The 10,000-nt window shown below is 35.8% G+C and overlaps 3 non-coding genes across 3 annotated transcripts; 1 reads left to right on the top strand and 2 right to left on the bottom strand.

Moving 5' to 3' along the window:
* Positions 1-4,134: 4,134 nt before the first annotated feature.
* TRNAF-GAA (transfer RNA phenylalanine (anticodon GAA)) lies at positions 4,135-4,207 on the bottom strand. Its single transcript has one exon. It is a non-coding gene; the product is annotated as a tRNA-Phe (tRNA).
* A 1,728-nt stretch (positions 4,208-5,935) lies between these two features.
* TRNAT-UGU (transfer RNA threonine (anticodon UGU)) lies at positions 5,936-6,008 on the top strand. Its single transcript has one exon. It is a non-coding gene; the product is annotated as a tRNA-Thr (tRNA).
* A 1,268-nt stretch (positions 6,009-7,276) lies between these two features.
* On the bottom strand, positions 7,277-7,363 carry TRNAS-GGA (transfer RNA serine (anticodon GGA)). The gene has a single exon. It is a non-coding gene; the product is annotated as a tRNA-Ser (tRNA).
* Positions 7,364-10,000: the final 2,637 nt, after the last annotated feature.

Here is a 10,000-nt window from a genome sequence, read left to right as displayed (position 1 = left end):
ATGAAAAAAAAAAAATAATTCATTCCAATGGATCCAACCGGATCGGTATTTTCGAATCTCGAATACCCAAACCAATTCTTCTTCATTCATTTTCGTGGGGGAATGACATATGGCTTGTTTCCTCTTTTTCTTGTCCATGATCAAAGATTGAGTGATACACCTTTTCTTTGGTTTGGTATACCCAAGCCAATTGATTATGAAGTCAAAATCATAACACGAGCCTAGCCAAAAACCCCAACCTGACCCAACAAAATCGAATCTAATAGTAATAGTAAGTCACACGGATCTAGGACCTGTTCTTGTATTTGTAGAAAAGCCAGAGTTTCAAAAAGAAAGCTCTTCGGTAAGTTTCATTGTAAACATTGTAAAATAGACTAGACTTTTCTTCGTATAGCCGGCCTAGCAAAGGCAAAGCAAGTAGTTTAGTTATTTTTATCTTTCTGTACAATACTTATTTTTTTGTATCCCAACCTACTCCAATCCAATTGCTCATCATTTCAATTCTGTCGATTCTACCGATGCAGACTTTATGCAAGAAGATTAGGGGTCTGTTTGAACTTGGATGAGTTAGGAATCCAATCCCCCGACTGATCGCTCTTTGGTGGAACAACAACCCAAATTCATTGTTTCAGAAATAATGAATTGGTCCTAAAGGTATCAACGTTTGTGCTCTCTTCTATTTCTATGAGTGTTTTTGGGGATTTGGTCTGTCGAATTGTTCGACAACGCGTGATTCCATCAGAGCTATCTTCTGTAGATAATTTATGATTCGGCCGACTCTACCATTGTGGTACGCTCCATTGTGTGGGTTTGCTTCAAACGAAACCTCTTTTGATTGTCACGAAACCTAACCCATTGGTTGGTCTTACTAGGTGTTATTACATTAATAAGTATTTCGAGTCATTCCAAATAGCGATTTTGGGTACTAGAAATGGGTCCGAAATAGGATGACTCTTTCAAGACTTTTAACTCGATTTAAATAACTCGATTGTTTCTGGGGGGTCCTGTCGGGATAGTACAGGTCAAAAGTATCTAATTTGGGTATAGGAACCCATGAGTTGTTCTATGTAAGGGTTCCTCATAATTCAACAGATTGAAGATTGAATCAAATCAATTAAGTATAAATCTGGGACAAGGAGAGAGTCTAATTGGTCGATGCATTCTGTTTCTGTTTATGTATTCATATCGAATCAATAGAAACAATGATTCTATACCCCGATCTTAATGAAAAGAATACACCAACGCCAACCGAGTAGAATATACCCTAAATCCCGAGCTAGGCATTCTACTACAAAAGAGAAAAAAAAAAATGAGCCAGACCTCTTCTTTGATTTTATTATATTATTATATTATATTCATTGAATATTTTCATTGAAAATGGAATATTTCCATTTTATTTTCACATAATTATAGATAATATAATTAATATTGAATTAATCTTTTTTTTATTCATTTTTGATGAAAATGAAAATATTCTTTCATTTATTTTTTTTTTTATAGAAAACCCAAGGTAAAGTGAGAGAGTCTTATTTGTACAAGAACATAATATGTCTACACCATGATCTAAATAGAATTGAAGAAAGGGTAAGTGGGATTCTATTGGATGAATCTTGAAACGAGGCATGACCCGCAGCAAACAAACTCAACTATGTGGTTCGATCAAAATTGTTGTTTCGACTAAGCAGTTATGGATGAATTGACAATTCCAATTTGAATCGACTAATTCGGTATATTCCACATTCATGAGAGTGCATCTATGTTTCTGCTTTACGAATATGATATTTTCTGGGCATTTCTAATAATATCAAGTCTTATTCCTATTTTAGCATTTCTAATTTCGGGAGTTTTAGCCCCGATTAGTGAAGGACCAGAGAAACTCTCTAGTTATGAATCGGGTATAGAACCAATGGGGGATGCTTGGTTACAATTCCGAATTCGCTATTACATGTTTGCTCTAGTTTTTGTTGTTTTTGATGTTGAAACGGTCTTTCTTTATCCATGGGCAATGAGTTTCGATGTATTGGGTGTATCTGTATTTATAGAAGCTTTCATTTTCGTGCTTATCCCAATTGTTGGTTCAGTTTATGCATGGCGAAAAGGAGCATTGGAATGGTCTTAGCTCCTGAATATTCAGACAATCAAAATCAAAAACAAAGAAAAGATTACATTGAGACAGTTATTAATTCTATTGAGTTTCCGTTACTTGACCAAACAACCCAAAATTCAGTTATTTCAACTACATCGAATGATCTTTCGAATTGGTCAAGACTCTCCAGTTTATGGCCGCTTCTCTATGGTACCAGTTGTTGCTTCATTGAATTTGCTTCATTAATAGGCTCGCGATTCGACTTTGATCGTTATGGATTGGTACCAAGATCGAGTCCTAGGCAAGCAGACCTCATTTTAACAGCCGGCACAGTAACAATGAAAATGGCGCCTTCCTTAGTGAGATTATATGAGCAAATGCCTGAACCAAAATATGTCATTGCGATGGGAGCTTGTACTATTACAGGAGGGATGTTCAGTACGGATTCTTATAGTACCGTTCGGGGAGTCGATAAGCTAATTCCTGTGGATGTCTATTTGCCGGGCTGCCCACCCAAACCAGAGGCAGTTATAGATGCTATAACGAAACTTCGTAAGAAAGTATCTCGAGAAATCTATGAAGATCAAATTGGGTCTCAACAGGAAAATCGATATTTTACTACCAATCACAAGTTTCATGTTGGACGCAGTACTCATACTGGAAATTACGATCAAGGATTACTCTATAAATCTCCATCTACTTCAGAAATACCTCCTGAAACTGAAACATCTTTCAAATACAAAAGTTCAGTATCTTCCCACGAATTAGTGAATTAGGCAGGATGCTTTTGTGCAGAATAACAAACAGCGGGTAAATCTTCATAAATTTCATCGTAAATGTGAAATACTCATACAAATACAAATGTGGGAGAGATCAAGAAGATGCAAGGTCGTTTATCTGCTTGGCTAGTCAAGCATGAGCTAGTGCATAGATCTTTGGGCTTCGATTACCAAGGAATAGAGACTTTACAAATAAAGCCCGAGGATTGGTACTCCATTGCTGTCATTTCATATGTATATGGTTACAATTATCTACGTTCCCAGTGTGCTTATGATGTAGCACCGGGCGGGTTGTTAGCTAGTGTGTATCATCTTACGAGAATACAGTATGGTGTGGATCAACCCGAAGAGGTATGCATAAAAGTATTTGCCCCAAGGAGGAATCCTAGAATCCCGTCTGTTTTCTGGATTTGGAAAAGTGCTGATTTTCAAGAACGGGAATCTTATGATATGTTGGGAATCTCTTATGAAAATCATCCACGCCTGAAACGTATCTTGATGCCTGAAAGTTGGATAGGCTGGCCCCTACGTAAGGATTATATTGCCCCCAATTTCTATGAAATACAAGATGCTCATTGAATGATAAGAAACTAATATTCACTTCTACGACTCCAGATATTCAAGGAATCTTTTTATGTTCTGTTCTAGATGAAACAGAATAACTGGACTCTCATCTCAGTATTATGAATGGGCTACTAAAGGGGCTTCATTGATATTCCCCAATTTGGAAGATATCCATTTCGGATGAGCAAAGCCAATAGGATGAATCAAAAGAGTTCTGCACCATGAACTTTGTACCGCGCACATCACTTAGATGGGCCCCGAAAAGTCACGTAGGAGGGAGTGAAGAAAGAGAAAGTGAAGAAATAGAATATGAAAGAAAATATGAAATTATGAACTCAAAATTCAGAAATGAAAAGGGGATCAGATTTTCTTTGTACTGTATCTGAAATGAATCCTGTCTATTCCTACCCTTCGATTCCTCTCTAGACTAGACTTTTGGGTTTTCAGCCAACTAACTTCAATTCAAATATGTATGAAGTATTAACATTCTTTTTGAGCGAGAGCAGGTACAGTATGAACAAACAAAAAAGAAGAGGGAACAGAATCTAATTCTTTTCTTTACCCATCAAAAAAAAAAATGGGGGATCTAGATATATCCCTAGATGGATAAGTATGTATCATGATCTAGACTATTAACGAATAGAATATGGATCCCGATCCATATCGATTCATTTGTATGAGTATCTATTCGATATATTAACCACGTGCCAGGAACCAGATTTGAACTGGCGACACGAGGATTTTCAGTCCTCTGCTCTACCAGCTGAGCTATCCCGACCATCCCCGACGCATCATCCTACTAGAGGGCTTGGGTCTATGTCAATTAAAGGGACTCAAAAAACATTAGAAAATCTTACCTCAGCCTTGGAATTTCTTGGATCTTCAAAAAGAAGACTTTGTAAGTGTAAGAGTAATGATATGGACTGTGAATGATTCAATAATGGAGATTCCTTGCCATATATGTTCATTTGTACGTAGATCATATCTATCACAAGACTTGTGATAAGAGAGAAAGATTTCTGGTCGGATCCATTTGTGAAAGAGTAGAGTGAGTGAGAAACATAGCTAAGCTCATTTTGAACCACTGACGAAAAAAGAGGATAAATGGTTAGGGAATGGAATAAAATAGGCCTTTTTTTTTTTATTGGGGATAGAGGGACTTGAACCCTCATGATTTCAAAAGTCGACGGATTTTCCTCTTACTATAAATTTCATTGTTGTCGGTATTGACATGTAGAATGGGACTCTATCTTTATTCTCGTCCGATTAATCAGTTCTTCAAAAGATCTTTCAGACTCTGGAGTAAATGATTTGATCACTGAATCTTCGATTCTTCCTTTTGGAATCGATTTAATTTAGCAAGAATTCTGCAATTTTTCATATAAATAATCAAAAAATCCGGATTCGGGTCGTGATTAATCATTTGATATTTAAGTACGTCTATGTACTTAAATAAGGTCATCCTTTCTGGAGTTTTGATAGAAGGATTCCTCTACCAATGTAGTCAACCCCGTTCGTTAGAACAGCTTCCATTGAGTCTCTGCACCTATCCTTCTTTTGATTCTCGCTTTCTGAACCCTTGTTTTCAGAAAACTGGATTTGGCTCAGGATTGCCCATTTTTAATTCCAGGGTTTCTCTGAATTTGGAAGTTACCACTTAGTAGGTTTCCATACCAAGGCTCAACCCAATCAAGCCCGTAGCGTCTACCAATTTCGCCATATCCCCCTTATGAGATCTCGATCTCATTGTGATCCCATCCCCTTCTTTCATTTATGTTGGAACCATTGAATTCATTAGATACTGATTCCTATATCGAAAAAGTGTCTGCTCCTATTTTATTTCTTGCCCATCTTCTTTCATATCTATTGGAGGACCATTCCATTATTTGGTCCAATCAGAAATGATTCTATCATTGATGTATCTGCAATTCAATATGGATGGATATATCCCACATATAGATGTTCCCCCCCCCTCTCATTTTTCCCGCGCAGTTTGGAATACTGGAACGGTCGATATTCATTCTTCTTTTTTTTTTTTTCGTCCTATCTCCTCCCTTTCCGAATGAAACAAAAGGAATATCTCAGTAGGATCTGGATTGCATCCTTATCTTATCCTTTCCTTAGGAACTACACTCTAATAGAAATAGAATTCATATAATCTGCTATAACTGCTATAACTAATAGTTATATTCTATTCTATAATAGAATATAGAATTATTTCATATGTATATAGTATTATTTTGCGTTTTTTAAATTTGATTTGAATGAAAAAAAAAAATTCTAGTGCTAGTGACTACTAATAAATGAAATAATCAAAAATAAATAATCAAATAGAAAATAATCAAAAATAAAATCAAAATTCATATTATATTAATAATTATTAATATTAATTAATATGTTATAATAATTTATAATAATTAATATTAATAATTATTAATAGCTAATAGCTAACTAAGATCCCAATAGTTTCCCGAATTCCTATTCACGCACTATTTCTGTTATATGAGCCCGCTTAGCTCAGAGGTTAGAGCACCGCATTTGTAATGCGATGGTCATCGGTTCGATTCCGATAGTCGGCTTTCTCTATTTGTTCTATTTTTTTTTTTTTATCAGGATTGATCATCTTTCCTTGAGACCAAGGAATATTGAGAAGACCCCCCCCTTTTTTTTCTCCAAATGTCGGGTTACCGATCTATTATGTTATGTCGCGGGAACTTCCAACTATGAATAAAGAATAAAAAACGGATTGGAGCCGTTTGATCTATACAGAACAAATCAAGAAAAGGATCCTTAACTTCCCATATATACAATATACAAAATAATACGGATATTGATACAATTCATCTTATTCCTCTTTGTAGTACTTCAGTGGATTTAGCTTCGTTTATCGTTTAGTTCAGTATTAATTTAGGTTTATTCTGTAAAATGAAATTTCAATAAAATTAAGGAGTCTTTATGTCTCGTTACCGAGGGCCTCGTTTCAAAAAAATACGCCGTCTAGGGGCTTTACCGGGACTCACTAGGAAAAGACCTAGATCCGGAAGTGATCTTAGAAACCAATCGCGTTCCGGGAAAAGATCTCAATATCGTATTCGTCTAGAAGAAAAACAAAAATTGCGTTTTCATTATGGTCTGACAGAGCAACAATTACTTAGATATGTTCGTATTGCTGGGAAAGCCAAAGGGTCAACAGGTCAGGTTTTACTACAACTACTTGAGATGCGTTTGGATAACATCCTTTTTCGATTGGGTATGGCTTCGACCATTCCGGGAGCCAGGCAATTAGTTAATCATAGACATATTTTAGTTAATGGCCGTATAGTAGATATCCCAAGTTATCGCTGCAAACCCCAAGATATTATTACTATGAGGGATGAACAAAGATCCAGAGCTCTGATTCAAAATTATATGGATTCATCCCCCCACGAGGAGTTGGCAAAACATTTGAGTCTTTATTCATCCCAATATAAAGGATTAGTAAATCAAATAATAGATATTAAGTGGATCGGTTTGAAAATCAATGAGTTGCTAGTCGTAGAATATTATTCCCGTCAGACTTGAACCTAACTAAAATAACAAAGCTTTGGACAAGCCCCTTTTTTTTCTTTCGCCGAAGTAAATAGATCTAAGAGGTTTGATCCGGATTTTTCTCCCATTCACGTATTACAAATGGATCAGCGGTGAGATTTTTATTCCTTGTCCATTCTTTCCGTTCCGGTATTTTCCATACCACAGCAATTAGGAATAGAGAATCTATATCAAATAAAGTACGATTGGAATACTCGTATCAATTGTTATTTGATTTGATACATTGTAGTCGGTACCGTTGGTGAATTAGGTGAAGGTACGGAGAGAGAGGGATTCGAACCCTCGGTAAACAAAAGCCTACATAGCAGTTCCAATGCTACGCCTTGAACCACTCGGCCATCTCTCCTACATAATCTTATGATTATGACCCAGAAACCGAGTGAATAGCGAGTCATTCATATTATTGTATTATTGCAATACAGGTATGACCAATCAATTCTAAATAGAAAATAGAAAACTTTTCATTAAAGAAAGATCTTCCCTCGAGGATCGAGGGATAAAAAAACATTTTTTTTCTTATCTTTTTCTTATCTTATTAAAAAGATTAAAAAAAAATAGATAGAATCTATCTATTCATGTTTGTCAAGAAGACGATCCCGTCTTATTCTTAGATTTATACTGGATTAAACCAATGAATTGGAACAAGTCAACTGACCCTATTTTATACTATGGTTACATTTAGACTATTATGGTTCCATAGGAATTCCAAAATTCCTTTCTAGTTTCAGATTTCTCAACAACAATTCCTCTCATGAGCTACCCCACAATCTATTACAAATTCATGAATCGTCCCATGGATTTTTTTGATATTTCGATTGCGTGGTGTATACACACTATGCACAAAAAATGGATGGTTATTCTTATTCTATTTTCATCATGGAATGATTCTATTATTTGATTTGATTTTTTTTTTCTTTGGATCATAATCAAATCAAAACTTCTAGAGTCATCAGAATCTGTAGGAAAAACTTCCTTGATTCCTGAGCTTCGATAAAATAGGAATAGTTCCGTTCATTGGTATACTACTTAATATTTATACTTAATACTTAATTTAAATGAAATACAATCGGATTCAAATATTTCCTATCCATCCCTGCCCCAAAGGGACAATTTGAGTGGAAGGTCGACACCTTTTTTTTTAGAATGAGTCCGTTTGTTTTTATGTGATTTCGTACTATACAATTCCTTTGTTTGTGGGATCATTTTCCCTCTAGGGGTAATGAGAAGAATTATGGAATGGATTGTTAACCATGCCTAGATCTCGGATAAATGGAAATTTTATTGATAAGACCTCTTCAATTGTAGCCAATATCTTATTACGAATAATTCCGACAACCTCAGGAGAAAAAGAGGCATTTACCTATTACAGAGATGGTGCGATTTGATTTTTTTTTATTATTATTTATTTATTATTTATGATTTACCGACCTCAGTCTTACGAGAAAGAGACATGATTCGTAATACAAAGAAAAAAGATTTTTGAAATAAACCTATGCTCGGTGAAGGTGAAATTTAGAGATAGAACAATTCCTTCTGTCGTGTATCCCCGATTGATGCAGCCTCAGATGCTTCAATTGTTGATTTGAGTATTGAGCGAAAGGTTACACCTACAGGTTCTGTATTGTAGGTCAATCCGACTCCACTAGGACCAGACCAATAGGCGGCATAGAGGAAGAAGCACTACACCTAGGAATCAACAACGCGAAAACTTTGTTATAAATTACCCCTTTTCCTTATCGGGATCGGGACTAACAAGAATGGTTGGGACAACAAACATCCATCTCGTTCGTACTTTGGATACCCGTATAACCATCGAAGATCGTTGAAGTGACTAATTCCTGGAAATAGGGGGCGTTGAGGACAAAGAAATTGTTGGAGTTACCATTTCTATCTAGCACCAACATGGTTGGTGTTAAGAAAATATAGACCTCTTGCAGGAAGGCTGGCTAGAGATTTCTTGTAAAAACACCAGCCCCTGTCAGTTCATAATGAGAATATTTCAATCTTTTTTGATTCCATGGATTATTCCCCTTATTACTATGCACAGAAGGGAGGAGCCGTATGAGATGAAAGTCTCACGTACGTTTCTGGAACGGAGATTCTTTGAATAGAATGAACGACCGTAACGGATGTCAGCTCAATCCGAAGGAAATTATGCGGAAGCTTTACAAAATTATTATGAAGCTATGCGACTAGAAATTGATCCCTATGATCGAAGTTATATACTCTATAACATAGGCCTTATCCACACAAGCAACGGAGAACATACGAAGGCTTTGGAATATTATTTCCGGGCACTCGAACGAAACCCATTCTTACCACAAGCTTTTAATAATATGGCCGTCATCTGTCATTACGTGCGACTATCTCCACTATAGAAAGAAGGAAAGAAAGATCAAACCTCCTAGTAAATACTAGAAAAAAATAGGCTTTCTACATATGCATCATTCAAAGCAACGAGTTTTATCAGCTGTAGCAAAGAAAGAGACTTCATAGGAGCCAAATATGAAGAAATAGGTACGGCCTATATATTAGATTCTATGGATAAAGAAAGGATCTAATTGATAGAGGAAGCACCGTAAAGATCAATTAGCGAGGTTTTGGGGCCGATACAATAAGAACTGCTTACTTATGTCATGATATGAGATAAAAGTTAGGAATCAACTTATGTAATAGAGTCGATCTACTAAGGTATTGAGCAGCGGTGTAGCATCAGATCCCAAAGATAGTAAGTCCTTTCTTTCTTTTGGAGGAAAGAAAATCTTTTTCAAAGATTCTATATGAATTTCTATATGAAAATGAAACCGAGATAGTTACCTTTCATAAAATTCTAAGTATAAGGGGAGGATACCTATGCTTCATTCTTCTGAAGGTAGGAGAAAAGATAAAACTGATTTGATTATTGATTCAAATTAGAGTTTGAAACTCATGTAATTCACCTCTTCTATTCTGGTTAACTCGATAAAAAATCGGATCTATTTAC

This window comes from Tasmannia lanceolata, unplaced genomic scaffold, assembly GCF_043159265.1.
Source record: "Tasmannia lanceolata isolate RefF3 unplaced genomic scaffold, GAP_Taslan_0.1 ptg001262l, whole genome shotgun sequence".
Classification (NCBI taxonomy): Eukaryota; Viridiplantae; Streptophyta; class Magnoliopsida; order Canellales; family Winteraceae; genus Tasmannia; species Tasmannia lanceolata.
The sequence above is the reverse complement of the archived record's forward strand: the minus strand, read 5'-3'. Positions and strand labels throughout refer to the sequence as shown.